At 42.5% G+C, this 27,817-nt stretch overlaps 1 long non-coding RNA gene across 2 annotated transcripts in view; it reads right to left on the bottom strand.

The window, feature by feature from the left end:
- Nucleotides 1-1,127: 1,127 nt before the first annotated feature.
- Nucleotides 1,128-27,817, bottom strand: part of LOC132343847 (uncharacterized) — a 30,861-nt gene continuing 4,171 nt past the window's right edge. For both annotated transcript variants that reach the window (XR_009492846.1, XR_009492847.1), the window contains exons 3-4: nt 2,275-2,671; nt 1,128-1,514 (exon numbers count right to left, since the gene is read on the bottom strand). This is a non-coding gene — a long non-coding RNA (uncharacterized lncRNA). The remainder of the gene's footprint in view (nt 1,515-2,274; nt 2,672-27,817) is intronic.

Raw genomic sequence — 27,817 nt, 5'->3', positions numbered from 1 at the left:
CCCCCCCAGGAATCCTGGGGCTGTCTGACTACGTATTTTCTACTCCATCACAGTTCCTCTTGAGGGGTCACAGGGGAAGACCAAGGAGCCCCCAACACATGCACACATGGATTTTTCATTGAGGTCTAGTTGATTCACAATATTATGTAAGTTTCAGGTGTACAACACAGTGATCTTCAATTTCTTTTTGATTTACAATTTTTAAAGATTATTTTCCATTTATAGTTAATGTAACACGTTGCCTATATTCCCTGCACTGTGCAATCTATCTTTGTAACTTATTTTACACATAGTAGGTTGTACTCTTAATTCTCCACCCTATCTTGCTTCTCCCTGCTTCCCTCTCCCCACTAGTAACCACCAGTTTGTTCTCTTCATCTGTGAGTCTGTTTCTTTTTTTGTTATATTTACTAGTTTGTTTTACTTTTTAGACTCCACATATAAGTGATAATATACAGTATATGCCTTTCTCTGTCTGAATTATTTCACTAAGCATGACAGCTTTCAAGCCCAATGATGTTCTTACAAACGGAAAAAATTCATTCTTTTCTGTGACTGAGTAGTATTCCTTTGTATACAAGATGTAGTGTATATATACACACACACATTAAGATCTTTTCATGTGCCTCTTGGCAAATGTAAATTTTGATGACTATCTCAAAAAAAAAATCACAGCATCATCTGGGAATGGGTCTTGGTTCTTCTCCTAAATGGAATTGTGTCCCACTCCAAACCAAGCCCATTACCTTGCCAGGGGATAGCAACCCACCACTTCTACCAACAACAACAGTAATAATAATAGAAAGAAAGAGGAGAGGTCAATTAAGGAATTCTTAGTTAATGCTGACATGTTCTGAGTACCTTACAAGCACCACCTCACTAAATCTTCACAGAAAGCCCCAAAAGGTAACAAATACTAGTATTCCCATTTTACAGGCAAGGAGACTGAGCAGAATTGTCACGTATGTTTCCCAAGGTCAGCTGCTAGTGGGCACAAGAACCAAGACTCAAACCCACACCTGCATGCAAAGTCCATCTAGGTGTTGAGCTAGAACATCTGCCTCGGAGGAAAAGCAGAAAGGGCTTTATACAGATCAAGGCTTGGGGAGTGAGGGACATAATTTTTCCCCTTCCTGTCAGGGGTGAAAAAGGAAGCAGAGAACAGGCTTGTTTCCTTTCCAAAGGAGATTCTTTCTCAAGGGTCTGCCAGGTAGCCTTCTCTTGGTACCCCACCCAGCTTTCCTTTCTGGCGGGTGCGCCCCTCCTCCACCTGCTGTGAGTCTCCACTGACAGCAACACACAGCTGCCCACCGTCCTCTCCAGGGAACTGCATCAGCCTCTTGCACTGAGGCAGGACCAACTCTGTGCTGGATTCAAGCTCCAGAGCTCCCCAGTGTGACACTAACCTCCATCCTGCTTGGTTCCTCTGCCCCATCCTGCTTCCATCACTCCCCTTTCAGCCCTTCATCTTCCAAAAGTCACTGGCACAGGAATCCATGCCTCAGGCTCTGCATCTGGAGAACCAAATGCAAGTTACCCCATCTCTTACTCCCATCACTTGCAGTTCCTGAACATGAACTTCTGCTTCACCGCCTCAGAGGCAGGAGAAACAGGAGAAGGGAAACTGAGGGACTTGAGGACCCAGGGATGGAGGGAGGCGTGAGGCCAGGCAGCTGACAGAGGGCAGCCAGGCTGGCAGTGCCCTGCCACCCCCATGCCAGCCTGCCCTCGGCCTTGTGCACTTTGGGTAATTAAGAACAGATGGCCCATTGCCTCCGCCAAGCCCCATTAACTCCTTAATGCTGCTCTTCTGGAGGCCGGACGGTAGACTGGAAAAGCCAGCTTCAGAGGTCATCTAATTAAATGATGCCCGCACACAGGGCTGGCCAGTCTCTCTTCTCAAGCTGGCAGCTGCCCCTGTTGCTTCATCAGAGCTGCCGTTGGTGACCAGATGGGCTGGGAAGGGGGCCTGGGTGGGCTTAATTAGGGAAACGTGCTGAGCACAGAGAGCGCTGGCTTAAAAGTCAGGGGACAGGCGTTGCCCTGTGGCCTTGGACAAGTCACTTAATCTGGGTCTCAGTTTCACCACCTGCCAAATGGCAACAGTAATAATAACCATAATAACAGCTTCAGCAGTAATTTTAACATTGTTCTAATGGCAATTATTATCCCTTTAATGATCAGAATAATCAGTCTAGTGGTAATACATTCTGTGCCAAACCCTTTACATGTGATCTCTTCTTTAACTGTCATAACTTTCCTTTGAAATGGTACCTGTTATGATATCCTTTTTATAAGATGGAAAAACAGAGGCTTGGAGAATTTCAGTTAAAAAAAATATCATCAAGTTCACACACTTGGCAAGAATCAGAGGGAGGACCTGAACTTCAGTCTCACTGACTCCAGGGCCCCTGGTCTTCCCCACCAGGTGCCAGCATGCCATGCCCCCTGCCTTGCAGGATATTCAAATCTGAGGAAAAGAAGAAACCACAGAAGCATTTTGCATTCCTTGGCACACCAAAGAATCTTTGACTTCTCTCCCTCCAAAAAGATTTTAATTAAAATACCTCATTCTTCATTCAGTTCATTCTTCACCCACATTATCTTCTCAGACCTAAAAATTGAAGTCTTGTCCTAAAAATTCTAGGTTCTGTGTAGTGCTTCCAGCTACCTGAAACAAAGAAGACGTAAAATACGCATATCTACATGTTTGGGATAAAGCTGATTAAGGAGGAGGCTCTGTGAAGGGGGCTATGTCCTTGATCAATGAAAGAACCCAAGAAACTGAAAAGTTAGTGTCTCCTTTTTTTTTTTTTCAATGTATTCATTCAGTTTGACTGCATCAGGTCTTAATTGCAGCACATGGGCTCTGGAGTGCTGGGGCTCAGTAGTTGTGGCCTACAGGCTTAGTTACCCCTAGGCATATGGAATCTTAGCTCCCCAACCAGGGATTGAACCAGTGTCCCCTGCTTTGGATGATGGATTCCTAACCACTGGACCACCAAGGAAGTCCCGCTGGTATCTCATTTGAGAAAGCTGGGCAAGTCAGGTGAGCTGCAAGTGAACAGAACACAGGCAAGGGATGAGGGATTCAGACTGACCCGGAAGGCACACGGAACCGACCTTCCACGCATACCCCATTGGGGCTGACTGATTTAAGTGGGGCTGGTTGCTTGATTTGGGGCATGGACATGAGAGACCTCAAAGAAATAGTCATTCTAGTGTGCTTTGGCAAAAGCTGTTTTAATTCTTGGTCTGGGTGATCGTTATATGAGTGTATTCAGTTTTTGAAAATTCATTGAGCTGCTCACTTATGTAAATGTGCTTTTCTGAATATATATTATACTTCAATCAAGAGTCTGTTAAATAAAGGAAAATAGCCCCAGTGAAAAACAGCAAGTGCTTTGGAACGCCCAAATTGCTACCCAGGTTTACTGTTTTGATGTTCTTATTGTGTTGTAAACAACTCCCCTCCCTCATCCTGAAAGTCTGTTCTCCATCTCAAAACAAAGGGGTGCTAAGCTCACTGGATATCTGCTTACTTGAGTCTCCACATTGTGTGGGAATGGTCCCCAACTCACCTCTGGAAGGGCTCATACGCATCTTCCAGGTAGATTTTATCACTCTCTAGTCTCCAAATGCCTTAAACTGCCAGTTCTTTCCCTACCACATCCACTCCTTGGTAGAGTCCTTGACAAGCTTCAAGCAGCTCAGTAGAATCCCGCATGCTGGCAAAAGTAAGTTCAGTTCCCTAAAAATGCCAGATGCCAAGAGCATGGGTCAGCAGTGCCCTGTTGGGTGGCCACCTCCTTAGCCTCCTTCAGTCCACTTTTTTTTTTTTTAATTGAAGGATAATTGCTTTACAGTATTGTGTGGGTTTCTACCAAATATCAACATGAATCAACCATAGCTTCAACCCACTCTTCATCCTGCTCAGCTCTGCTATCTCTGCCTGGGTCTCTCTATGTACCTTGACTCCTCCATTTTGTTGTCTTTTTTTTTTTTTTTTAAGATTTCTTTGAGGTGGACCATTTTTAAAGTCTTTCTTCAATTTCTTACAATATTGCTTCTGTTTTCTTTTTTTTTTTTAATGCTTTGGTTTTTTGGCCACAAGCCATGTGGGATCTCAGCTCCCTGACCCTGTGCAGCGGAAGTCAAAGTCTTAACCACTGGACCGCCACGGAAGTTCTTCCATCTTGCCTTCTAATTCCATCTGAGGCCCCTGATTCTTCGCTTTACTGCTCCCTGCCTCCCCCAGTTTCATAGCATTTTCTCCTCTGGTCCTCTCCAATCACCATCACCATCCACCTAGTTCAAACCAAAAGCTTAGAATATCCTCTGCTTCCTTCTTCTCCCCTCTCCCCACTTCGTGATCCATCAACATCTCCCTAACCTCCCCTGAAACATCACTCCACCCCAAGCTCCCTCCAGACTACCTCACAACCGGAGCCAGCTTTTTAAAAATGTTAATTAGATTAAGGCGGAGCCCTGCCCTGAACCACCATTGATCATCTAATCCCATGGAGAACAAACTCCAAACTTATGATCAAGCTTTACAAGGCCTGTTCAGGTTGACGTCTGCTTGCTTATCGCCAGCCTCTCTCACTCAGCCCCAGACACGGGAACCAATCTCCATTCCTCAGTCACTCCGAACTCATCCCCAACACAGACCTTCCACATGCACTGTTCCCTCTAAACACTTTTTCTTTGGCTTTTCCCATAGATGCTGCCTTTTCATTCTCCAGTCTCAAGGAAAGCTCATCTCTTTGGAGAGACCCTCCCTGACCACCATCTAAATTGTCCCTGAATTATTCTCCATCACAGTACCCTGTTATCACTTAATCAGAATTTTTCCTCATCCTATACTGTTGTGTGTCTTCCATCCAAAGAGCAAGGATCATGATCACAGAGACCTTCTGTCCTGTTGCATGATGAGTCCCCAGCTCCTGGCACAGTCAGGACTCGATAAATGAATACACCTGGCACTCTCCCCAGCGTTACTCACCTGAGCTGCCCAGAGCAGAAGTGCCTGCCTCTGGCCCCTTCCCCAGCTGGCATCCCAATTCATGAAAAGATACATGGGTCACAAAACAGTGGTTCTTAATCCTTCCTGAGATGCTTCTGCTTCTATAACTTCACACCTTGCTCTCAAATTTTCAAAACCAACAGGAAAAGCAAGGTCCTTCTGTTTTTTTGGTTTTTTTTTTTTAAGATTATTACTTTTTTTTTTTTTTTGGTTGTGCTGTGTGGCATGCAGGATCCTGGTTCACTGACCAGGGATTGAATGCATGCTGCCTGAAAGCACAGATTCTTAACCACTGGACTGTCAGAGAAATCCCAGCAAGCTCCTTCTTGAATCAGGTCTGCAACACTTCTTTCTAAGTACCAGTGGTCTCTTAGGCTGACCCATGTTCCTCCTTCAACTGGGAGACAGCCAAATAAAACAATAGATACAGGAGTCTAGACTCCAGAGTACAAAGGACCCAAGCTCAAATTCTGGCTTTGTCATATTTATTAGCAATTTGCCCTAATACTAATCCTCATCAACCTTAGCTTCTCCTTCTGTAAGATAACAAAAAATCTGTCTGCCTCAAGACAATCTGAGGCATTATGGACTTATTTAAAGGGTAAACAATTTCCATGAGTGTTACAAGGTCTAGAAGGTACTTAGCGGAATAGAAGATGTGTGTGTTGCTGTGCTAAGTCACTTCAGTCATGTCCGACTCTTTGCAACCCCATGTCTGTGGGATTATCCCAGCAAGAATACTGGAGTGGGTTGCCATTTCTTCCTCCAGGTGATCTTCCCGATCCAGGGATCAAACCCCCGTCTCTCACGTCTCCTGCATTGGCAGGCGGGTTCTTTACCACTAGGGCCACCTGGGAAGCCATAAAGCACTCAATAACTGCTATCTATAATTCATACTGATTTCTCTGGGAAGCTCACAGATCTTAGTCTATATTTTCCTTCCTCTAAGTCTGACTTAGGTGCTCTACCCACATGCAGCTCTGAAGCTCAATACTCAATGGGTTCACTGGATCCCATCTCATTCTGAGTGAAAGCCAGTTCCTATACCGAGATTCTGCATAATTGAGTCCCATCATTTCTTTAACCCTTTTTGCATCACTCTCCCCATCACTCCACTCTCCTCCAGCCACACTGGACCCTGTGCTGTTCCTCAAACCTTCCAGTCACTCTCCAGACTCACCTACTATTTCCTCTTCTTATAACCTGCTTGCCCTCAGCAATCTGCTTTATTCTCACCCTCCCCTCCTTTGGGACCTTGATCAAATAGCTCCTTCATGAGGCTTTTCTTAGCCACTGTGGTTGGCTAAATAATGGTCCCCTGAAGACATCCAGGTCCTAATCCCAGGAACCTATAAACAGGTTGCACCATGTGGTAAAATGGACTTTGTATACGTGATTAAGTTAAATCTCAGCAGGAGGAGACTGTTCTAAACCATCAAGGTGGGCCCGATGTAATCACAAGGGTTCTTATAAGAGGAAGGCAAGAGGGTCAGAGTCAGAGAAAGAAAGACACTGGAAGATGCTAAGATGCTGGCTTTGAAGTGGAGGAGGGGGCCGTGAGCTAAGGAATGCAGGTGGCCTTCAGAAGCTAGAACAGGCAATAAAATGGATTCCCCCAGAGAGCTTACAGAAGGGATGCAGGCCTGCTGCATCCATTTAAACTTTTGACCTCTGGAACTGTGATACAATGCACTTATGCTATTTTAAGCTACTGGATTTATGGTAACTTACTAGAGCAACAAGAGAAAACAAATTCACCCACCAATCTAAAATTATATTCTCCACCAAATGTACACACATTAACATGTATTTGCACAAAACACACAAATGTATGCGTGCATGTAGGCAAACAAAACACACACATTCTTTACCCTCTCTTTCTTCATGGTCTTCACAACACTCACCATTTGACAATCAAAATAAATGAGAAAACGATGGCACTTATCTCCCACGAGACACATATACACCCAGAAATAAACACTTCTATGAAGACAGTGATTTTTGTCTATTTTGGTGACTGCTAGAAACAAGCTGGCATTATTGAGTAGACAGACATTCAATTTGTTGACTGCCTGCTTTCTTCATCTTAGCACTTATATATATTCTATTTCTTATGATTTATATAAAATCTATGTCATCCCTCAACTTTCAGCCCTTGAAGATAGTGACCTGTCTCTCTCAGTCACTACTATATCATTCCATCACTAATACAGCACCTTGTCCCCCATAAGATCCCCACAAGCACATCAGGAACAATTGTGTCAACATTGTCATATTCTTCCTATACATCTGAGCCCCAGCGTTGTCAGAATTCCAACCCGTCAAGAGCCCTCACATTTTATTTGATTTCAAATATGTTTAATTCCTGGTTCACTGAAGCAGCAAGAAGAAAAAAAAGCCACTTGAGTTTGTAATTTACAAAGCAAATCTGCCCAGCAGAAATATTCATCTTCAGAAGACAGTGGGATCCAATCATTTTTTAAAAGAGAAGGCAACCCACCCCGTTCTTCATACTTTCTAGTTGTATTGTTTGCAAACCTTCTGCAAGGACTTTGAGGCCAAGGCTAATCATTTTCCTTCAAGGGGCTCATTTCCTGGAGCTGGTGGTAATTTTGTGTCTGAGGAAGGAACACAGCAGGCAGGAAAACTGAGACTGTGTGACCGAAATCCTTCTTGGGGAAAGGATGTGTGAAAATCCAGCCCATTCCCCTTGACTTGCTAATTAGAATTCCAGGAGGACAGGGAGGTGCAGCCATTGAAATCCTTGGAATAATCAGATGAACAAGGATATGCCCAAGAAGGAGTGGACAAGGACATATTTGAATTATATTATATTCACTTTAAATAACCACAAAGAAATAATTTAGGTGAGTTAGGGACAATCGTATGTATTAGTTGCCTTTGCTTTTTTATTCCCTCTGTCAAAGATCTATCTCATCCTGCCACATTGGAAAAGATGCTTGCTTTTTTATTTCCAGACCCATATGTGGGCCCCTAAGGAGCAGGGGCTTCCCTAATAGCTCAGTTAATAAAGAATCTGCTTGCAATGCAGGAGACCCTGGTTCAGTTCCTGGGTCAGCAAGATTCCCTGGAGAAAGGATAGGCTACCCACTCCCGTATTCTTGGACTTCCCTTATGGCTCACCTGGTAAAGAATCCGCCCACAATGTGGGAGACCTGGGTTCAGTCCCTGGGTTGGGAACATCCCCTGGAAAAGGGAAAGGCTACCCACTCCAGGATTCTGTCCTGGAGAATTCCATTGACTGTATAGTCCATGGGGAGGCAGAGTTGGACACAACTGAGTGACTTTTACTTCACTTCAAAGAGAAGGGACCACGTATCATTTTTCTTTGCATTCCTGGAGCCACTATAGTGCCTTACACCTTCTAGTCATTGTATTAAACATTTTATAGGTGAGCCTATTAAACCAGGAATAAGTACTCCTGTATCAAATGCCTGTGTCTCCACTGGACTGGTACTCATCCAGGGCACTGGTTCAAACTACAGCGTCTCAGGCCCCTTCCCTAGAGAATCAAATTCTGTCTATCTCATAGCTCTGATCATCAGGCAAGCTTAAGAAACACATTTACATCCAACTGTTTATCACATCTTTATCTGAAGTGTCCATGTGTTATATTTCCCATCACAGGGCAATCTTCAGCAGGTGAAGTTTCTCACATTCTAAAATAGGAAGCAGGGCCTTTCCATTTCCAGCCATGTATTCCCTCCCTGTTGATATTCAACCCTCTAAATGAAGCCTTATATAGTTGGCCCTGAGTATCTGTAGGTTCCACATCTGAGGATTCAATCAACCACGGATCAAAAAAAATTTTTTTAATTCTAGAAAGTACAAAAAAGCACAACTTGAATTTGCCACATGACAGTAACTATTCATATAGCATTGACATTGTATTAAGTATTATAAGTGAGTAATCCAGAGATGATTTAAGTAATCTAGAGGTGACTTAAAGGATACACGAAGATGTGCATAGGTTATATGCAAACTCTATATGAGGGACTTGAGTGTCCTGGAACTGATCCCTATCCCACCCCTTACCCCACCCCCAGCAGACCCCAAGGGATGACTGTTCTCACTCTCATTACCAGAGCCTTCAAAGGTTCCTACCATAAGACAAGACTGTAGAGCCCACAGGTCTGTATTCTGTCTGACGGTGCCAGACTTGACTGCCTGGAAGTCTTCGCATCTGAAAGCCGGCCCTCCTGGCTCTCGGACTCCCTGACACAATATCCTTCCTGCCTGCTCAGCAGCTGTGCTGGCTTGTGCTTATTGTATCTCACTATCTGTGTCTCTCTCGAGGAACACGGCCTAGGCAGCAGCTTTAGACCTCTCCTCAGGAGCACTTTGGGCTTCCCAGGTAACGCTAGTGATAAAGAACCTGCCTGCCAATGCAGGAGACGTAAGAGATGCAGGTTCGATCCCCGGGTCGGGAAGATCCCCTGGAGGAGGGCATGGCAACTCATTCCAGTATGCGTGCCTAGAGAACCCTATGGACAGAGAATCCTGGTAGGTTACTGATCATAGGGTCGAAAAGAGTCAGCCACGACTGCAGTGACTTAGCATGTGTGCACACTGGGAGCCTTTAGACACCAAGTAGGCCCCAGACTCCATCTTCCTCCCACCAGGACAGCATCTTATTTTCCTGGTTTCCATGGTGGACCTTCTCCTGCAAAATTTGATTCAAACGAAGAGTTCCATGGATCAAAAAGGTTTAAAAGCTACCAGTGTAAAGCACCATTTTTGAGCTGTACCATAATATCATTATTTTGACCTTCATCTCTAGAGGTCCCATTAGAACAAAAAGGAACTGCCCTTTAGGACGTTGAGAAGCCAGACCCAAGGACTATAGCTTTCATTTGTACTCCGCTGACTGACCAAACTGACTGACCCCTACGCCTGGACATCAACTTTTATCAATTCTTGGAAGTAGAAGAAACCTCAGAACAAATTAATACCTTCTGTATTAGTCAGTGATCTACTGCTGCATAAGAAATTACCCCAACACTTAGTGCTTCGAATGACAACATTTATCAACTCACAGTTCCTGTGGGCAAGGAATCCAGGCATCACTTAGCTGAGCTGTTTAATTCAGGCTCTGACAAGACTGCTGTCAAGATATCAGCCAGGACTGCAGTCATCTCAGGCCTGATTAGAGAAGGCTCCACTCCCTAGACCACCCACGTGGTTGTTGGCAGGATTCAGTTTCTCGGGGGTAAGGGCCTCAGCTTCCTCTCTAGCTGTGGGCAGAAACTGGTGCCAGGGGGCTTCTCCATCCCCCAACTGACAGTTCACAACATAGCAACGGGCTTCCATCAGAGTCAGCGAGTGAGGAAGAGAGTGCAGGCTGGATAGCAGCAACCTAACCTTTTAGTTACCTAATCTTGGAAGTGCCATCCCATCCCTTCCACTGTGTTCTGTTCATCAGAAGCCAGGCCCTAGGACCAGCCCACACTCAAGGGGAGAGGATCATATAAGAACACGAATACCAGGAGATGGGGACCTCTGGGAGCCATTGTAGAAGCTGCCCACCATTCCTTCTAGAGGATGTGTGTGTGCATGCTAAGTCACTTCAGTCGTGTCTGACTCTGCAACCTTATGGACTGTAGCTCACCAGGCTCCTCTGGAGTGGGTTGTCATGCCCTCCTACAGGGGATCTTCCCCATCCAGGGATCAAACCCATGTCTCTCAGGTCTCCTGCATTGGCAGAAGGGTTCTTTACCACTAGTGCCACCTGGGAAGCCCTTCTAAAGGATACCTATCAGGTAATCTAGTCAGAACCAATGGGATAAGATATGGTCAGACAGACCTAGGTTCAAATCTTGAGTCTGCCTCTTACTATTTTAATTGAACTTTTTATTTTGTATTGGAGTATAGCCAATTAACAATGTTATGATAGTTTCAGGTGAACAGCAAAGGGACTCAGCCATACATATACATGCAACCATTTTCCCCTAAACTCCCCTCCCATCCAGGCTGCCACATAACATCAAGCAGAGTTCTATGTGCTATACAGTAGGTCCTTGTTGGTTATCCATTTAAAATATAGCAATGTGTACAAACTCCCTCACTATCCCTTCCCCCTATCCTTCCCTCCACCTTCCCCCCCTTCCCCACGACCGTAAGTTCTTTCTCTAAGTCTGTGAGTCTATTTCTGTTTCTATTTTGTAAGTTCATTTGTATCATTTCTTTTGAGATTCCACACATAAGGGATGCCATACGATATTTCTCCTCTGTCTGACTTACATCACTCAGTATTCTCTAGGTCTACCCATGTTGCTGCAAACTGTATTATTTCATTCTTTTTCATCTGTTTCTTACTATTACATCTACTCCTGATAATAACGACAATGATTGCTCTTGCTACTAATTATTAGGCACTTTGAAGATCTTCACAAGCATTAATCTTTTCTGATGGTCACAACAGCCTTTTGAGAAAGTCCTTTTACTGCACCCATTGCACAGATGAGGAAACTGAGGCTTAGAAGAGTTCAGCCACTTGTCCAAGATCTCACAGCTAGTAAGCAGAAGCCAGATTCAACCATAGTGCTTCCTGTGCTGAGACCCCAAATTTATGCTCTGATTGCTAACTTATCTCCTGTGACCTCTCTCAGAAAAAAGTGATACTAACACTCACCTTCAAGGGCTAGTTGAGAGGATTAAAGAAGTTAATGAAATAAAAGCACACAGAGATCAATACAGGTAGGTATTTTGTTTAACAAACACTTGCAGAGCACTTTATCTCTGCCAGCGCTGTGCTGGTTCAGGCTTTACTTACCCAGTCTCACTCCAGCCCAGGAGGTAGGGGTAGTAAGTGCTTACACTGGCTTATCATAGCTGGGCTCGCTGAGCCTGTTAAACGACTCGAGGAAGTAGGTGCTTGGAGCACTGCGGGGCATGTGAGCCTAACCCCCAGCCTCCGGCCCCTGGATTTTTTGCCAGGGTTCTTGGGCTGCTGAGGTTGGCTTCATCCCTCCGTGTTCCATGCACAGCTCCCCTGCCCTGGGAACATCCTTCAACAGCTAATACCCCAGCTCACTCCTCCTACCAGAAGGATAACTCTGAGCTGCATATCACACAGTGTCCATCAGCACCTCCCGGAGTGACTTCACTGCTGTCTCACTGGCAGTAGGCAGAATGATACCACCTTTAGGACTGCCTTCCCTTCCCTGTCTCACTTCTCCACTCACCTACCCATGTTTTCTGAATCTTCCAGGTAAATTAGGCCTTCCCTGGTGGCTCAGATGGTAAAGAATCTGCCGGCAGTGCAGGAGACCCCGGTTCAATCTGAGTCAGGAAGATCCTTTGGAGAAGGGAACAGCTACCCACTCCAGTATTCTTGCCTGGAGAATTCCATAGGCAGAGGAGCCTGGTTGAACCTTCCAGATAAATTACTTTCACCCAAATCTTTGTCTCAGTGTCTGCTTCCAAGGAAGCTAAAACTGAGACAATACTATTATTACTGTTATCCCATGTTCCCATGAGAACGCTGAAGCACAGAGAGGTGACGTTAACTTGACTAAGGTCAAACAGCTAGGAAGCAGTAGAGTCAGAATTCAAACCCAGGCAGTCTGGCTCTTAACATGATGCATGATCATGTTTTTCTTTCTGACTAAGCTGGGTAAATAGAGTAAGATCCATTGCCTTATGGTGCTGAGCAAGGTGTCTTTCCACACCAAAGCAGTGTCACCAGTGGCTAGGTGTGCAAAGAGTTTCATGAACTACTACAAAGACCAACTCATTCTCTAATGAAAATGTCAGCTCCCCCGACACAGCTAGCTGTGATCCCCTGAAAGGCATGATTATGGAATCCATGCTAATGGTATTATCATGCAGCAAGGATTTCTGGTGTGCTTGTAAACCTAAAGCTGTAATTGCCAAAAAGAACTCGTCGCCCACAAATCAAGCCCCTCTGTATTGACAATTACATCCAGTGTTGCATGGAATTTAATGCCTAAATAATGAAGTCAAAGAACAATGCTGGAGACGGAGCATTTGAATATACTTGATTGATTCGTTTCTTGCTCCCATTTAATAACCCACTTAGTTGGTGACGGTTAAGTGCAGCAGACTTAGAAAGAACATAACACACAAGAGAGAAAACATTTCACAGATTAATAACTGGATGTGGGTACAAGCTGGCGCTCCCCTAATAGCAGCACAAAAATAGGTTATCGTCAAAAATCTGAATTTAATGTTCCAAAGTGAGGATCCGTGCTTTTCTTTTCCACGGTTCCATACTTATCACCACAGGCTAATGAAACATAAATCAGAAATCAGGAGCTAATAAATGCAATTCTGGGGGAGTATTTCTTTTATCTAATACCTTCCAAGATCGTGATCTTTGTTCAAGATCTTTAATGCTCAGATTACAATGTCTGAATAGTAAGCATATTCGATTATGATTGGACTCTCCAAAAGGCTAATTTATGAGCCCTGCAGCCTAACACGTGTGCATCATTTAAAGGAGGATTTACTCACAGTTCGTTTATACCAATTTCTCCAGTATAGAGATAAACGCTCTTCCGTTGCCTGTATGAATACAGTCATTCACATATGTATCTGGCTGGTTTGTTTGATTTGTACACAAGGATGTACAATTAAATGATACTGACTCGGTGTATAAAGCAATTTGGGCAGGAATTTTGCTTTGGGGAACATTCTTTACTGTTCTGATGAAAGAAGGAGGTGGTTAGTCCACAGCGGTCACTCTCTCAGGTGGGACAGTGACAGAATGGGCTTCCTCTCCTGCCATCGTTCTTTCTGAAACAACTTCATGGTGTCTGTGGGAAAATATTTTCCCCCAACAAACTCAGTCTTAATGTGAGTTTATCAACATCCTCATCCCGATAATCTGCTGTGAGATTTACACTCTACGCCCTGTTTATCATAGAATGGCCACACCCTGGAGCAAAGTGAGAACTGCTTTGTGACTTTGCTGTAGGGAGCTAGCAGAAGAAGGGTGAAGGCATTTCCTATGTGCTTCAACCGTCCTGTGCTGAAAAGAACCTGGTCCATTCATTCTGCAGGCTGCTGACTTTTGCCACAGCATCAGTTATTTTTTTCTTTAATTATTGCCAAAGAGTATACAGGATACCAATTCAGTAAAACTGAATGGCACGATTAGCACTCAGATGTTAGGACAAACCTGGGGAAAATATCACGCAAGGACTTACATTTCAACTCTGCATATTTATACAAACTGATTCTGAGACCCCTGGCAATCAAGACATCGGGGGAACCTCATCCCTTATTTGGCTCCATAGGGAGAACAGACATTTTCCTGGGCGAGCACCACCACTAACCTGTAAAGTGCGCCTCGGAGAGCTAGTAACATCCCCCCAACACCCTCTCCTCCACACACATCCCTTCCATGGACAGGCTCCTCTTGTTGAGTACAGAATGTCTACATGCAATTTGAAAATAAAATAAGTGCCCCCTGGGTGGGAACAGGCAAGCTTACTGAGCCTTAATGCAAGGAAGAAGACATCTCTTCCTCCAGGAAGTCAAAGAAAACAGCACAGCAAGCAGATGCTGGCTTGATTTCAGCTTCCACGTACTCCTTTGGCAGGACTGTACACAAGGACCTGGATTTAATTCTAAAACTTTTTCATGCAGGGCTTCAGACAGGACCACAGGAGGTAGGATGGGCAAAACTCTCAACAATGGGAATACTATTGGGTTCCCCGAAGCAAGGGTCAGCCTCTGGTGAAAATCAACATGTGTCTAAGGGGAATTCAAAGGAAAACAATTCTACAGGAGCCGAGATAAAGTAGTCCTACTTCTCTCAACAAGCTCAGGATATACCTTTGGAGAGAATAGAGAAATTGGTAAACCATTCAGCTAAGTAATGGTGCCATTAATAAGAGCAATGCCCAACCCAGAAGCAGACCTGCCAGGACCTGTAAGGGTCATCCGCCCTGCGGCAGGAATGGCAGAATAGAGGCAAGGCTGAGATACTGGTACAATTTCTACCTTCTGTCTTTTATTTCAACAAATAAGCCCCCTCTTTCCTTCTTTAAAGTCCTTCTCTTGAAGAGCTTGATTTAATGAGCCATTCAAGTGGACTGGCAAGCATAGAAACAGGCTATAAATTGGGAAAACAGCCCAGAAATCATTTGGTTCCACAGAGTAAAGGATAACTATGGGTGGTGGGAGCTTAAAGAGGAATGCCAGTGTTGAGTCTCTTTGACACTGGAAAAGAAGGAGAAGGGAATGAGGTTTGGAATGAAGCTCTGGGATTTGCTACTTGAAGCAATCCTCTGTAATCCTCTAATATTGAAAAGCCAACCAAAAACACCAAGTTAGAATATCAGGCTATTGTATTTTCCATAAGCATGGTGCCACTCAGTGGGAGAGCGCTATATGCCTATAAATAGTCCTCAAAAGAGACCCTCCCACTGGAAAAGCCGCACCCCAATCGTGAGGGGAGGAGCCTCTTATAGATATAATCGGTACTGGCCAACCAGGGAGCACTATGCAAATTATGAGTCTTCTGATTGAACAGAGCCCGGGACGATGCCAACCTATGCCTATGCAATAGGGTTTAACCCTTCTGTTCTTGTTTTCACTGTCAGTCCGGAATCAAGATTAGCTTCACTCTCAGACTCTTAACTCATTAAGCAGGCAGAAAAGGTTTGTGGGCTCCTGATGCTTGAGCTACAGAAAGCTAGCTAGTACAATGGAAGACCAGGGGGATATTCCTCCCCCTGTTCCAAGAGTTTTCTTCATGACCTGTTGTACTATGATCAACATCTGGAATGAACAACTAATAACTGCAAAAAGCCTTGAGGGGCTTCACCTATTTACATATAAATAGTTCTGACCAGAGTTGGCCACCAGCAACGGTTAATTTAATTTACTATCCCTTGGCAAAAGAATAGTCATTGGTTTTCGAGCACTTTTAACCTTGGTAGACCCTTGGGAAATAAAAATTAGATTGAGAGAAAATTACCAGTGGTGGAGAACAGTATAAAAGTGACAGTAACATATATAAACCTCCGGCTGGAGTGGAATAAAGTGGCATATTATTGTTTGCTGGCTCCCAAAGTTCAATATTTCTTCTGTGATTTACACTTCGCCACTGTCTCACCCCCCGGAGTATTTCTGGCCACTCGGGGCAGTCTCTCCCAAGATACACATCCTTGTTACTGTCAGAAAAGGACCAGATTACCTGGCTAAACAGGGAGAGATATTTAGACAAAGAGCCATGAGAAAACGGAACTCAACAAATAAGAGTTTAAAGAGACGCCTGGAATGACGCAGGGGAGTGTCTGGGTGGTCGAGGCTGTCCTTCTGCGTTCTCTTAGAATTCTACAGAAATGCTCAGCTCTGACCCCAGGTTCTGGCTAATGCTACCTCTTTCAGCCTCACTGCTCACCATGGATGTTGCCATTCCATGAAACTTCCTGTGTTCACACACACACACACGCTATTCCACAATGGTGTCTCTTCCCTGAACATTTACTCACATGATATCCTCTGCCTGGACCACCTTTCATCCCCTTCCCTGTTTTGCCTGTCTAGCTCCTAACTGCCCTTCAAAGCAGCCCAGGTTATCACCTCTTCTAGGAAGCATTCCCGGATCATCTCTAGGCCAGGTGAGCACCTGCTTTGTCTCAGCCCCGGGAACTTGCCTCTTATACTGTTCATATCCATCTGTCCATGTGTTTTCATCATCCCCACTCCAGAACACACAATGAGTCTGTTGTGATCGCCTAAAGAACTGAAAATTTAAGTCCAGAGAGAAAGGTCAGGGTTCAAAACAAGCAATGGAGGTATGGAGCTCAGGAAACTTCTAACGGACATCTCCAGCTGGACAGGTTTCCTCACATAGGCTTTTTCCTTCCTGCATATACCACAATTGTGTCCTGATTGTGTAATTATTTGATTAATGCACACACACACATACATACACAAAATTATAAAGACCGATATTTTTAGTATTTAGTACAGTGCCTAGCACATATATACCCTATGAACATGCAGTAGTTAATTAATGGCTTAATTAATTAATCAGCATGAACAGATAAGAGAGATAGAGGCAGAAATAAGGTCATAGATGGGGCTAAATTCCAAAGTTCATTTGTATGTCTGCTGCTGCTAAGTCACTTCAGTCGTGTCCGACTCTGTGCGACCCCATACACTGCAGCCCACCAGGCTTTCCAGTCCCTGGGATTCTCCAGGCAAGAACACTGGAGTGGGTTGCCATTTCCTTCTCCAATGTAGGAAAGTAAAAATTGAAAGTGAAGTTGCTCAGTGGTATCTGACTCTAGCGACCCCATGGACTGCAGCCCACCAGACTCCTTGGGATTTTCCAGGCAAGAGTACTGGAGTGGGGTGCCATTGCCTTCTCCTTTGTATGTCTACCTGGAACAAAATAGACATGGACACTGTATGAAAATAATGGATACTGAACTCTAATTCTAATGAAATTATAACCAGGCCTGGGAGGGTGTGCATCTGAGACTTATGTTTAAACAAATATTGAAACCACCATGGTATTTCTCTTCCCCAGTTATCCCCAAACCTACAATTTATGGAGTATAAGCATATTTAAACAATGAAGCTGTCTACATCCGACCAAAACCCTCATTTTACATGTAAGGAGGTGAAGCAAGATTTTATTCACTTATCCACTGGCATGATAACATCTCTTGAAGAAAACACTATATTTATTTAGGAGACAATTTAATTAACAGTTTGAAATAGTGAATGAGGCCAAAAAGTTATGCGCAAGTCACAGGAGAAGAACACCAAAGTGGCTTGGATAAAAGGTGACCACAGTTAATCATTGATTCTCTTATTTTATCAAGTTCAGTTATGAGTGGAATTTGCAAGTTTGGGGCAGAGAAGAATTGCTCTGATAACAGGAGGGGATCCAGAGCACTAAACTGGGTGTCAAAGAAGGAAAACACAGACATAATATAATAGTAATACACTTGGGAAGCTTTCAATTTGCTTGTGATGTGGTAACTTATTGTGATAGCTCATTGCTATGTCTCCCCAACAACCTCTTTAGTAAATGTGCTTGAGTCTTGTGTGAGTGGATTTTACCTGAGGGCGTGGGGCTCAAAGAATATGATCAGTGAATAGCAGACATCTGGATGTTAAAGGAATAGGGAAAATGATTCTTAGCCAAGCTAAACAACTTGCCAAAGGACCCTCTGCTAGCCACAGATTGAACCATTTCAGATCTATCAGCTTTATCTCTCCCTTTCTTATATATTAAGGATTTCAACCAGCCATTTAGTGCACGATTCTGAAAGGAAAAAAAGAAGGAAGGGTGAGTTCATTTTGATGAGTTAACGTCAACACTTATTGACATCTAATACATGTCAAACAATTTACATGGATGCATTTAAACTTCATAACTATGAAGCAGTTGGCATTATTTCTCTTTTATAGATGAAGAATAAAGGAATTCAGGACCATGGAAGTAAATTATTCCAAGTCAGGCAGCCAGTGGTGTTAGAACCTGGACTTGAATTCTCATCTATCTTTCCACCATATATTACAGTATCATGTATGGGTGTGAGAGTTGTACCACAAAGAAGGCTGAGCACTGAAGAACTGATGCTTTCAAACTGTGGTGCTGGAGAAGACTCTTGAGAGTTCCTTGGACTACAAGGAGATCAAACCAGTCAATCCTAAAGGAAATCAACCCTGAATATTTACTGGAAAGACATGCTGAAACTGAAGCTCCAGTACTTTGGCCACCTGATGCGAAGGACTGATTCATTGAAAAAGTCCCTGATGCTGAGAAAGATTGAAGGTAAAAGGAGAAGGGGGCAGCAGAGGATGAGATGGTTGGATAGCATCACTGACTGAAACGACATGGATCTGTGCAAACTCCAGGAGATAGTGAAGGACAGGGGAGCTTGGCATGCTGCAGTCCATGGGGTTGCAAAGAGTTGGATGCAACTTAGCAACTGAACACCACCACTACCACTAACCCTCAAAAGGGCTGGATGATGGCTAAAGAAGGAAAAGGGAGTTTGGGAAATGATGCCATCCATTCAGGTATGGTTTCCAGGGAGAACTGTTGCCATGGAGTATTTTAATACTCTAGGGTGTCAAACAAGGTGTACAGGTAAGATACATAACCATGAACTGGGAACCATGGGACTTATGTTTGGTTTAATCAGCAAGGAAGTCACATAGCATGGTGTTTTGGAGTCAGGCAAATCCTGGCTTGAATCATGGCTCTGATTTATTATCTGAAACAGTTCAACTCTAAACATCCATTTAGAAATAATAATCATAAACATAAATTTAACAGTTAATCAAAAGAAGAACAGCCCTTCTGAATCAGGGAACAACTGTTACCAGAGAATATGAACTCTAAATCTCCTTCATGGGATTCATAGCAGCCTCAGTTAACAAAGAGTAAGAGCTCAGCCTTGTAATTTCCTTAAGTCCTAAGAATAAACTGGAACATCTGGTGTCTATAGAATAGTCTTCATCTTTATAGAAGAAACAAGGTTGACAGTGTGACCTTGGGAAAATTACTTCACCTTTTTGAGACTCAGGGTTGTCATCTGTAAAATGGGGGTAGTCAAGCACAAAAGTCACTTTTGTGAATGATCTGAGATACTGCGTACAAAGAGCTGAGCACAGTGTCTGGCACATTAAAGGGAGTGATGATGGTGGCAATGATGATGATGATTACAAACAGGACAATGACGAAAACAATGATGTAAAGACAAGACCATGATGAGAGAATGATGTGTTAAGGATGATGTGGTAGAAGTATCGCTCCTGGGGGCTGATGCTGATGATGTTAATGATGCTAATGAAGACTGACATGGTAGAAGACGATAATGATGATGATTACAATGACACCAAAGACACCTGATTCAGTGGTAAGACCATGATGAACAGTGTTTGTGACGCTGCTGTATTTGTGTGTGTTGATGACACTGGTACAGGTGAAGGAGATGAAGAAAGAAGAAACAGTAGAAAGAGGAAAGAAAACAGAAAAAGGAAGAAGGAATTAAAAGAAGAAAGAGGGGAATTTCCCTAAAGCAGCCACTATAACTCAGAGATGACCAGGTCTCACAAACCCAAATCTAAGGTACTTTGCTTCTCCAACTAGAACAGATACCCCCTTCCTGACTGGAGCAACATCAGGTACAACAGTGGAGATGGGATCTCCCTTCCACCTCATTTTCCAGCATTTTCCTCACCCAAGAATGAGAAAAGAACCTTATTCTTCCAATCCTGTGTGTAGACATGTGCTCACCATAACCATTATAGCCAGATACTTTCTGTGCACTGGAACCCACACCATGAAGACTAATGAAATATAGGGTCAATCCTCAAGAGCTGAGTGTCCAAGAGACTGAGACCTCACCTGGGAGTACCTGGCCAAATCACCTCCTCGATGTCATCATTCACGAAATGGAAACTACACCTTTTCAAGAGTTCTAAGACTATCAAGTGGATGAATAAGATCACACAAGTAAATATACTCTGAGTTCTCTCAAGTAGCTACTATGAATATCTCAATTTTAGATAATTAAGAAGTGCTGAATTATTCTAATGGGTAGAAGCATTTAACAAGTTAATTAATCTCTCTGAATCTCTTTTTGATGAAATAATAATCTTATACAGCAGTACCTATCTTATAGTAACAAGCTTTGTTGTTGTTGTTGAGTTGCTAAGTTGTGTCCAACTCTTTGCAACCCCATGGACTGCAGCACACCAGGCTTCCTGTCCTTCACTATCTCTAGGAGTTTGCTTAAACTCATGTCCACTGAGTTGGTGATGCCCTCCAACCATCTCATCCTCTGCCACCCTCTTCTCCTTTTGCCTTCAATCTTTCCCAGCATCACGGTCTTTTCCAACGAGTCACTTCTTCACATCAGGTAGCCAAAGTGCTGGAGCTTTGGCTTCAGCATCAGTCCTTCCAATGAATATTCATGGTTGATTTCCTTTAAGATTGACTGGTTTGATTTCCTTGCAGTCCAAGGGACTCTCGAGTCTTCTCAAGTACCACAATTTGAAGGCATCAATTCTTGGCACTCAGCCTTCTTTATGGTCCAACTCTTACACCCATACATGACTACTGGAAAAACCATAGCTTTGCCTATACTGACCTTTGTCAGCAAAGTGATGTCTTCACTTTTTAATACGCTGTCTAGGTTTCTTATACCTTTCCTTTCCAGGAGCAAGCATCTTTTAATTCAAGGCTATAGTCACTGTTTGCAGTGATTTTTGGAGAAATCTGCAGTGATTCTGGACAAGCCTTAACTGAGATAATCTGTATGAAGAGTTCAACATAATATCTTTCTTATGGCCTCCTCCAGTAACATTAGCTGAGATTATTATTAGTGTAGGAGACAACAAGAAAATAAAACAAATATAGCCAAAGTACATTATTATTGTGTGAATCTTCTGCTTGAAATTTTCAGTGGTTTTCTTGCAGTTCTAAGGATAGAATCCAGATATTTAATACAGCTGGCAAAGCCCTTTATGACCTGGCTCCTGCCTAACTCTCGCCACAGACTAAATCTTCCTAAACTGCTTTCACACCTTCCAGGTTTCAAGGCCTTTCTCTCTTCACACTCTTTCATCATGCTGCTCACCCTCCTAGAGCACTCAGCCCCAGGCTTGGAGGAGCCGCCTTCCTCCAGGAGCCTAACACCCTTGAATATCCCATATCACAGTGTGGCTGGGTAACTTCCTGGTGACTTATCTGTTTCCACAACTACTTGGGATTGAGATGGTATATGCTCAGTCACTCAGTTGTATCCAACTCCTTGCGACTCTGACTCCATGGATTATAGCCCGCCAGGCTCCTCTGTCCATGGGATTTCCCAGGCAAGAATACTGGAGTGGGTTGCCATTTCCTCCTCCTGAGATACTGACTGTTAATATTCACCATCTAACACAGCACCTGGCACAGAGTAGAGCTTGCTAAATGAAGGAAAGAGTGCTATGACTGACGTGAGCCTGGGGCACAGCAAAGGAGCATGGAGGGGGGTCAGAGGGAGCCAAATGGAGAATCTATCCAGACAGATAAAAAGAGTAAGAGCATTCCAGAAAGAGAGAACAGCATGCATAAACAGAAGTATGACAGCATGGTACATTGGGGAAACTTCATATACATGGGTAGCACTGAAATAGAGGATTCCAGAATAGGGTGGTACAAGATGATTTTCATTGTGTGTGCTGGCAAGCAACCTGGGCTTTATCCTGTAGACACTGCACAACCACTGAAGAACTGAAAGCAGAGGACTCATCCGACCAGACTGAGATTAGTGACTGGGACTTAGGATGTCTCTTTCATTATTTCTCATCCTTTCTTCTCACCCATCCCATCCTTTTTCTCTCCTTTATTCTACCTTCTCAAATATATTCTTTCCTTTCCTATAGTTTCCCTTTACATGGATTTTGTTGACCCTGGATGTTAGAGAACCATGAATTTCAGGAGGTAGTCCTACCAGCTTCAATTGAGATTCAGGTAAATAACCTTCCAATCCAACATGACCCAAAACACAAATAGACACTTCTCCCCAACATGAGGACTCTACACATGGTCTGAAAGTGAGGCAGAAGTGGTATCTTCATCTTGATATAAAGGGAACATGCTTGTTGCTTGCTTAAAATAATTATTTACCTGAGAGTGTCTGTGGAAATACTAAGCTTTTCCAGCAACCAATGCACTTCCTTTATAATTGTAAATATGACTCTTCTCATCCCTCCTTTTTTATGTAACTTCTGACTAACCTCTTTCAGTGCAAAATTACCAGGAAATTCCACTGAATAACATGGCTAATGAAATTATTCTAAGATGATCGCTATCAAACTCAAAGTCCTAGACTTAAATTTGAGAATGAAGGTTAGGGTTAAGATTTAAGAGCTAACACCTATCCTGCTCAAACTCTTCCAGAAAATTGCAGAGGAAAGTAAACTTCCAAACTCATTCTATGAGGCCATCACCCTAATACCAAAACCTGACAAAGATGCCGCAAAAAAAGAAAACTACAGGCCAATATCACTGATGAACATAGATGCAAAAATCCTTAACAAAATTCTAGCAATCAGGATCCAACAACACATTAAAAAGATCATACACCATGACCAAGTGGGCTTTATCCCAGGGATGCAAGGATTCTTCAATATCCGCAAATCAATCAATGTAATACACCACATTAACAAATTGAAAAATAAAAACCATACGATTATCTCAATAGATGCAGAGAAAGCCTTTGACAAAATTCAACATCCATTTATGATAAGAACTCTCCAGAAAGCAGGAATAGAAGGAACATACCTCAACATAATAAAAGCTATATATGACAAACCCACAGAAAACATTGTCCTCAATGGTGAAAAATTGAAAGCATTTCCTCTAAAGTCAGGAACAAGACAAGGGTGCCCACTTTCACCATTACTATTCAACATAGTTTTGGAAGTTTTGGCCACAGCAATCAGAGCAGAAAAATAAATAAAAGGAATCCAAATTGGAAAAGAAGAAGTAAAACTCTCACTATTTGCAGATGACATGATCCTCTACATAGAAAACCCTAGAGACTCCACCAGAAAATTACTAGAACTAATCAATGATTATAGTAAAGTTGCAGGATATAAAATCAACACACAGAAATCCCTTGCATTCCTATACACTAATAATGAGAAAACTGAAAGAGAAATTAAGGAAACAATTCCATTCACCATAGCAATGGAAAGAATAAAATACTTAGGAATATATCTACCTAAAGAAACTAAAGACCTATATATAGAAAACTATAAAACACTGGTGAAAGAAATCAAAGAGGACACTAACAGATGGAGAAATATACCATGTTCATGGATTGGAAGAATCAATATAGTGAAAATGAGTATAATACCCAAAGCAATTTATAGATTCAATGCAATCCCTATCAAGCTACCAACAGTATTCTTCACAGAGCTAGAACAAATAATTTCACAATTTGTATGGAAATACAAAAAACCTCGAATATCCAAAGCTATCTTGAGAAAGAAGAATGGAACTGGAAGAATCAACCTACCTGACTTCAGGCTCTATTACAAAGCCACAGTTATCAAGACAGTATGGTACTGGCACAAAGACAGAAATATTGATCAATGGAACAAAACGGAAAGCCCAGAGATAAATCCATGGACATATGGACACCTTATCTTTGACAAAGGAGGCAAGAATATACAATGGATTAAAGACAATCTCTTTAATAAGTGATGCTGGGAAAACTGGTCAACCACTTGTAAAAGAATGAAACTAGAGCACTTTCTAACACCATACACAAAAATAAACTCAAAATGGATTAAAGATCTAAACGTAAGACCAGAAACTATAAAACTCCTAGAGGAGAACATAGGCAAAACACTCTCTGACATACATCACAGTAGGATCCTCTATGACCCACCTCCCAGAATATTGGAAATACAAGCAAAAATAAACAAATGGGACCTAATTAAACTTAAAAGCTTCTGCACAACAAAGGAAACTATTAGCAAGGTGAAAAGATAGCCTTCAGAATGGGAGAAAATAATAGCAAATGAAGCAACTGACAAACAACTAATCTCAAAAATATACAAGCAACTCCTACAGCTCAACTCCAGAAAAATAAATGACCCAATCAAAAAATGGGCCAAAGAACTAAATAGACATTTCTCCAAAGAAGACATACAGATGGCTAACAAACACATGAAAAGATGCTCAACATCACTCATTATCAGAGAAATGCAAATCAAAACCACTATGAGGTACCATTTCACGCCAGTCAGAATGGCTGCGATCCAAAAGTCTACAAGCAATAAATGCTGGAGAGGGTGTGGAGAAAAGGGAACTCTCTTACACTGTTGGTGGGAATGCAAACTAGTACAGCCACTATGGAGAACAGTGTGGAGATTCCTTAAAAAACTGGAAATAGAACTGCCTTATGATCCAGCAATCCCACTGCTGGGCATACACACTGAGGAAACCAGAAGGGAAAGAGACACGTGTACCCCAATGTTCATCGCAGCACTGTTTATAACAGCCAGGACATGGAAGCAACCCATCAGCAGATGAATGGATAAGAAAGCTGTGGTACATATACACAATGGAGTATTACTCAGCCATTAAAAAGAATACATTTGAATCAGTTCTAATGAGATGGATGAAACTGGAACCTATTATACAGAGTGAAGTAAGCCAGAAAGAAAAACACCAATACAGTATACTAATGCATATATATGGAATTTAGAAAGATGGTAACAAAACCCTGTGTACGAGACAGCAAAAGAGACACTGATATATAGATCAGTCTTATGGACTCTGTGGGAGAGGGAGAGGGTGGGGAGATTTTGGAGAATGGCATTGAAACATGTATAATATCATGTATGAAACGAGTTGCCAGTCCAGGTTCAATGCACGATACTGGATGCTTGGGGCTGGTGCACTGGGACGACCCAGGGAGGGTATGGAGAGGGAGGAGGGAGGAGGGTTCAGGATGAGGAACACAGGTATACCTGTGGCGGATTCATTTCGATATTTGGCAAAACTAATACAATATTGTAAAGTTCAAAAATAAAATAAAATAAATAAAACTGAAAAAAAAAAGATTTAGGTTTAGTTCTGTAAAGCAATTAGCCATCAATTAAAAATAAATAACTTTTTAAAAAAGATTTAGGTTTAGGGTTAAGGTTTTGAGCTTGGATCAAGGTTAATGTTATGGGTAGGTTAGATTTGGGTAATGTTTGAGTAGATAAGAATAGGTAACGTTAAAGTAGGTAAGAGTAGGGTTAGATTAGGGTTAAGGATGGTGTCAGGTTTAACACTGGAGTTATAGTTAAGGGACTTCTGGGGAAAGGGAAATGAGATTGAAGGGCAGTTAAGATTCTAATGACTTTAACACACACACATCAAACACTTATATTACCTTTTTTTTTTTTTCTGTTGAACTTCACTCAAAATAGTAATAATAAAAAAGGAATCTACTTTTGTCTGATTCATGAATGGGGTTTGAAAAATCACTGATCTAAGCAACCTCCATAGCCATGTATTAGATTCAAAGACAGACACCATGAGCCATTTTTCAGGAACTCAACATGCTCACGAGTAAGAAGCATTTAGACTCCTGCAGGCATGGTATCTTCATAGCTGAAGCTGCCCCATAACAGGAGAGGACAACTGGGATCCCTGGGGGTGAGAGAACAGTCTAGGTGCCCTTTCCTCCTGACTGGCAGGAGCTGGGAAGTATGATCAGGAGTAGGAACAAGACCACACATGTCCTCTCTGTGGTAGGTGGAACTAAGGGAAATAGTATAGAATGATTATTGCCTGAGCCAGTTAGAAGTTCCAAGAACAGGCCTCTGGATTCAAGAGGTTAGGAAAAAACTATGGTATGAAACCAAGGATTGCTGGGGAGCTAATAATTGATCAAGTGTGGAGAAATTTTTGGGACTGAGGATTAGTATACTTTTTATTACAGTAGGTATCAGCAAAACTTTTCTGTAAAGGGCCAGATAGTAAATATTTTAGGCTCTGGAGCCAAAAATAGTCTCTGTCATAGTTACTGAACTCTCTGCTGCTCTAGAACAGAAGTAGCCATAAACCATATATATACAAATAAGCATGCTTTGTCCCAGTATTTAGTTTAAAAAATTAGGCAGCAGACTGTATTTGACCCTGGGTCATGATTTGTTGACTCTTGTACTAGGGTATTTGAGAACAACTTTTGTGATCCTCTATAAGAAGGGTGTTCTGAGAACTGAACCAATATAGAGATATACAGAATGAAGATATTGGAGAACAAATCAAGGCTGTAGCATTAGTAGAAACCCTGGATCCAGCCATACCTGAAACTAACATCCCTGGTACCTTCATTTACATGACACAGTGAATTATTCTTTGTAAGTAGTATGAGTGAAGTCTCTGTCCACTGAAACCAGAAAATCTCCAGTTGGTAGCCACAGCACACAAGATGTCACCAAAAAATGTCCGGTCTCATCCCAAATCTTCTGACTCCCATTCCAGCTCTCATCCATTTCAACCAGCATCAGGCAGAATGAATGCACTAGTTGAGATATCTTTTGTCCTAGCCAAAGACCCATGTCACCAACGTGGGTTGGATTCTGCTCCAAGAAACCCCCACTTTTTGAAATATCATTAAAGGAAAGTATGTGCTTAAGAAATACTACCCATGGATGTGGAAAGTTGACAGAACAGCCCTGGAGGGCCAGATGGATTCCAAACAGCTGTGACTTGATGGAGGCGCTCCATTTGGCAGGACCAGGAAGAGCTCAGCAGGAACAGCATCAATTAGCAACCTCTTCTTAAAGAGGATGATTGCAGCACATCACTGCAGTCAAGCTTCATGCAGCCACTACAAATGATAGTTATAAAGCCTCTGTAGCAACATGTAGACATGGTTGATACGATTTTAAAAGAGAACCTCAGAATACACTGTAATTCTCTTTCATTGATGAAGGGATGATTAATTGATACAAACTCTCTAGAAAGCAATTTTGCAATATGGTTTGAAAACCCTTACAATCAAAACCCTCATAACTTTCAATTCAGCAATCCTCCTCTCCTATAAGAAACTATCCTAAGCAAATAATCAGAAATGTAAACACAGATTTATGCCCAAGAATGTTCATCACAGCATTATTTATAATAGCAATAAAAGAAAATAGTGCCCAAATGCTGAAGGTAAGAAGTTGATGAAATATATTATGGTATATAGCCAGAGGATGGAAAGTTCTGATAGCCAGCAAAAAATACAATTAGGAAGAATTTTTAATAACATGAGAATATATTCA

Source organism: Bos taurus, chromosome 25 (assembly GCF_002263795.3).
Source record: "Bos taurus isolate L1 Dominette 01449 registration number 42190680 breed Hereford chromosome 25, ARS-UCD2.0, whole genome shotgun sequence".
In the NCBI taxonomy this organism is placed as follows: Eukaryota; Metazoa; Chordata; class Mammalia; order Artiodactyla; family Bovidae; genus Bos; species Bos taurus.
The sequence above is the reverse complement of the archived record's forward strand: the minus strand, read 5'-3'. Positions and strand labels throughout refer to the sequence as shown.